The sequence below is a fragment of the Glycine soja genome, chromosome 19 (assembly GCF_004193775.1).
Source record: "Glycine soja cultivar W05 chromosome 19, ASM419377v2, whole genome shotgun sequence".
NCBI classification, from domain to species: domain Eukaryota; kingdom Viridiplantae; phylum Streptophyta; class Magnoliopsida; order Fabales; family Fabaceae; genus Glycine; species Glycine soja.
The window spans coordinates 5,186,435-5,192,434 of record NC_041020.1 but is presented as its reverse complement, the minus strand read 5'-3'; positions in this window follow the sequence as shown (position 1 = coordinate 5,192,434).

Genomic DNA, 6,000 nt, shown 5'->3' with positions numbered 1-6,000 from the left:
TCCTCTTAGAAGTTAACCACCGGGAGATCCTTCGGTGCATCGCATAATTTGTATCGGTCACGTTTATGACAATCATTTTGTTCAAATACATTGTAGATATAATTTTTTTTATATTTATGCAATCAGTTGTGTACGATTGAGTTAATACTTATTTATTTTTGCATGTACGACAGATTTATTTAAAAGATCATTGTCCTTTACCACCGATAGCATTGTTATGGTCCACCAATTGTCATACTCAGGTGAAGCAGTGGCCAACCCCATATAATAGTAGAATATATTAGTAGAATGCAACATTATAGAAGCTTGATGTCGTACAAAAGAGACTATGTTGACTTAAATGATGATTGAAAATGTACCTTTGCTTATTTGTTATGTTAACATAAAAATTTGTTGCTTATTTGAAAAAAAAAATCATTGCTCCAACTAAAATAAAGTACGCATGTATGATAAGTCATTGTCTGAGTTGACAATACATTGGGAAATGCAAGCGTGTTAACATAAAGCGTGATAGGACACTGTAAGATTTGACTACACGTTGGGAAACGCAAGTGTGTTAACATAAAGCGTGTTACCATGTCACATCATTGGTGTGGTTGACAACATAGACAGAAACCATGTGCACGCGGTCAGACAATTGTGAACTCCACATTAGCTTTTATTTTTCCAAATTGTTCCATTGTTCACAATGATAATGGTGTTTATTTTCAAACCTCCACTCTAGTACTTTTTCGAGTACCTAACGTTTGTGATTTCCAAATGTTAAAAACCAGAATACACAATACCCTTTAGCTAACCAACGAACAATATTTGGATAAAATTTACTACCGGCAACCATTCACAGATATAGGTAACCATCTTCGCTTTCAATGTATGCAACTGAAAAATGATGATGATGTTAATAGAATGTTGTTGTGTAATAATCAATTTTCAGGTGTTAGTCCGATTGAGTTATTATACACCATTGGTAGAACACCAGATGGTATACTAAACTTACTTGAAGCCACTATGACCCCTACTCATGATGCCCTACTTTATTACAATGGAAGGTGGAACATGTCACGCCAAAATGAGTTTATTGGTTACTCATTCACAGGAAAAAATCCCAAAAAGTTTGACATTCCTTCCGGATGTACCATGGATGAACTGAATGATTTGATCAAACAAGTTGCGCCTCAAGGGATTTTCCCTTATGGTATTCATCAAACACAAACGGTAAGACGATTGTTTTTTCGACAACCAAGTCACTATGAGTATTCAGATAACATTATCAAATTCAAAATTATTGAACTTAAAACCAACGATGACATGTTGAAGGTGTTAGTGCAATCAAACTATTGGAAAAAAATCGGGTCAATAAAAATTTTAGTTGTTTTTAGTAAGCATGTAATAGAAAGGGAAGATAATGTGTCCTTGTCGCAAAATTAACATGTCTTAGTTGTAGTATTTGATGCTAATTTGTTTCCATTCTGTTGAAGTGAATGTATTGTTTAAGTTAATGTAATGTTATTTTATGTTTGGAATCATTTTACGTTTAAATTCGTGCAAATTTTATGTTATTCGTATTCAAAAATTCAAAAATAAAATTTCCTTCTAAAATGAAAAAAAGAAGAAGATAAAAGCTTCTCGCGGATCAAGTTGATCCGCAAGTATGTCACGGATCAACTTGATTCGCAAGTTGCTCGCGGATCAACTTGATCCGCGAATGTCTTACGGATCAACTTGATCCGCGAGCAACTCTTGGATCAGCCTGATCCATGACATACTTGCGGATCAACTTCCTTCATAACAAACTTGTGGATCAACAACTATAGCATCTGCGGATCACATTACAACACACGTGGATCAAACAGTGTTAGTTGGATGCACACTAATCGCTTTAAATGTTTAGGGGTATTTTCGTCTTTTCACTATGGGTACTGGGTGTCCCAACAATAATACTGGGTGCACCTAGAAACACCCATTAATAAATTAGTAGTATAAGATAAAAAAATATAAATAAAATTAGAATAAATACTAATTTTGATATGTGAAGATGTGAGGCGCTGAAAATTAGTTTCTGAATTATAAAAGATAAAAAATAAATAAATTTAATCACTAACTAAATATGTAGAAGGTACAACAAAATTGATCATGCCCATTAAAAACGCAAGTTTTCCCATATTACAAAGCAATAATTCTTTTTTCTTAATTAATTTCTTATGATATGTGCATAGAGTAAAGATGTAAAAAAAAGAATAATATTGTTTATTTTTATTTATTTTAGACTTAAATATGTTTAAAATACATTATAAATGACAGAATTTCATTTAATTTATGGTATTAGAAACATTAATTTGTAAAATAATTCATCATCATTTAATTATTAGTAGAAATTTAAAACAAAATTTTTAATATATTGAAAACTTAAAAAAAATCAAAAAAAAGTTATTAGAGCCCCAAAAACAAATTTGAATATTTATAGGAGATATTAAACATATTTAAATCCTTATTTTAATGTTATACCAATTTATAGGTACTTTTCTTTTCATAACAAATTATTATCCATTTATATATATATATATATGATCATTTCTCCTGAAAAAACAAAAAAATTGAAATATTTAATAAGAAAGTATACGTTTTTCTTATTTTTAACTATGTAATATCATATTATTTTCACTTTATCTTCTATTTTTATAAAAAAATACAAAAAAATAGTAAAAAAAGAGTATATATATTAGTTTATGTTTCCATTTTTCATTTTCACAATTTTTATATAACTTTTTTAATATAAGAAATAAAGTGAAGATAAAAAATAAAATTTTTTTTCTCAAATTGAATTGTTTTAATTTGAAAATATCAAAATATTTGATGTTATTAATATGGAAAAGCTGAAAATCAGAAGAAAAAAAATGGAAGTGACAAAAACTACAACATTTTCAGCGTGTCATATTTATTTTGATCGTCGTTGGATTGATACATAATTAAGTTAATAACTAGACATAGACACTTGCATTGTGTGAGTTTATAAATAATTAAAACAATATTTAAATAAATTATTGATTTGATAAATCAAATTTAAAAATATAATTATCAATTATATTTTATATCATTTTCTGTTAAAGAAGATAAAAAAAAATACGTATAAATTAAGATATTTTTTTATCAATATATTTATAAGGAAATATTTTAAAATTAGAGACTGATCACTTAATTAAAGTTGATTATCATGAAAATAAAAGTAAGCATTATGGATAAATTTCATAAGAGCAATATAAGAATAAAGTGAAATTGACATAATAAAGCAGTCAAAGAAATATATTTAATGAAAGAAAAATAGTCAATCATAATGGTAAAACGCATAAAAATGATGTGAATAAAACATTGAAAATTGTTCATTTAAATAAACATTTTGTATTTATTTCCTTTCGCTGGTGATGTTATTGAATTTTGTTTTCTTTGGTGTTCTCATTTCTAAACTATGAAGTAAGATAATAGTTTATTTATTTGTCTTTCTCTTTAATGGATGTCCCAGATTGAATAAACTTCATTTGATGATGAATATGCATCCTTTAACTTCTTGGATGTTTGTAGTTTTGAGCCATCACTTATGAAAGATTTTTTTCACATTTTTTCTTTAATAGACTTTCTTCTTCTTTTGATGATCATGAAGATGCATCTTTTGCCGTCTTAAATAGTTGTAACTTTGGATTTTGACTTGTAATAGTTTGTTTATTCGTATTTTTTTTAATGGACTTTGTGAGATTTGATAAACTTCTTCTTTAAATGATGAATGTCCACCTTTTGACTTATTGGTTACTTGTAGCGTTGGACTTTGACTTATAATTAGTTCTTCGTTGACTCACTCATCTGATGATATTTGTTGTGGTGAAGTGAACTCCTTTTTTAATAAAAATATTAATTAGTAGACGAAATTATTAATATTTTGTACAAGTAAAAATGTAAATAAATTATAAATATGGTTACTTGCTTAATTTCTTTGAGGAAATGATCATACGAATGATATTTTTTGGGGTAAAAGTCTATGTGACGGTATAGGTTTGAAATCCTTGCTTCATGTTGTGAGCTTGATTTCAAAAATGAAAGTGTGTTTGTAAAGGGTATACCATATGTTTGCATTTTGGGTGTAGAGGAGTTCAGATGTTATTGTATTTAGAATTCGTTGTGAACATTTCGATCGAATTTGTTGTGTATTCAGAATTTGTTGTGAATTTCAATTCTATCTTGAACCTAAAAAAGATCTTAAAAATTGTAATATTTATTTAATTATGTTATAAAAAATAATTCATTGTATACAAATATTAAACCTTGTTGTTGAGTACTTGGATGATTGTTTGCATTAATTTCCCTCTTTTGTAACTTTCTTTGGCATCTCTCACTTGCAACATAATTCCAACCAAATCTATTGTTGATCTCATTGATTGTTGCATGAATTGTGAACGCATTATCCTACTATTTCATATATGTTAAAACTCAGAAAAAATAAAATATTATTGAATATTATGAATATGAAGGTCATGGTAAGTTAGCATACCTATGATTTTGATATCCATTTCATGGACGTTATATATTGCAAAAATCTTCTATTCTTTTTTTACATTCTCTTGTCAAGATCAATGTTGATAGAACTTGGAGAAGATAGTTCTTTTATTTGATGCTGTTACATTTTTTTCTACAAAGTAGTTATTTAAAATACAATTTATAATTTTTTAACTACATCAATCAAAGAATTAGAATAAACTAACATTTTATTCGTTGAATGAAAATGTGTATGATAAAATAAAAGGAGGAAGTTCATTTTACTCTATGTTGAACTTTGCAAGATCAAGATTGTCTAGGTTGATATAGATCATTGTACTTGAATTTCAGTTGATGAAATACTCATCTGAAAAATAATTATTAAAATACAATTGTTAGTAAATTAAAATTATTATAATAAATAAAATATTAAAAAAATTATTGTGAGCAAAAAGTATATAGAGTTAATTGAATTAAAATTATTTATTTATTAAATAAGTTAAATTCAAAACAATACTTAAGATAGTAAAGAAACATCTCAAATAAATAAATAAATATCAAATTAAATAAACACGCTAATATAAAAATAAACAGATAGGAAATTATGCATTAATTTTTATTTAAATGTTCTTTAAAGATTATATATATATATATATATTAATGTAAACATTAAGTACAATTTAACCATCTATTTATATAATTATCCATATTTTTTTGGCTGAATTATCTATATATATATATATATATATAAAAGAAAAGAGATAAAGTGGTCAGATATATAAAGTGTAGAATATAAATTTTGATAAGGATTTTAAATGTGTTAAAGTAATCAAATCTCTGAATTTCTTAACTATGATAGAAGTGATTGTAACTATCTTTGAATCTTCTTTTTAGATGTTGATTGCTTTTTCAAATTCTAAGACTATGTTTGTCCACAAAGTAACTTTAACAACTTCAACCAATAAAAAAGGGGATGAAAAAAATATAATGTTCTATATTACATTCTATTGTGTAAAGAAATATATATTAATGAATTGTACAAAATTATTATTTAAACAAAATTATAATTAATGATAAAGTAAGGATAATTTATTTACTCTTTTAGTAGCAATTCCAATCTCCTTATTTTTGTTGATTAGCCACTAACAAGTACCTTTTCATTTCCAAGTACATAAAGTGTGCCAATAATGTTTATAATAAAACATGAGATATGTTAGAGTGAAATAAATTAGTTATGAATTTGCAAAAAATTAATGTTGTACATGTTAAGACAATTCTATCATCCACCCTTTGAGCTAAAGTTTTCATTTAACCAAACTCAAAATAGTGTGGAGGAATGTTAATGGATATGTTATTGATTTTCTTGACAACAGTAGTAAGCAAAAATAATTCTTTGAATGTTCCTTTGACAAGTTTGTATGCATCATTTGTTGAGATAATTTTTAAATTATGTATGGTATATAAGTTTCTCTCTTGTAA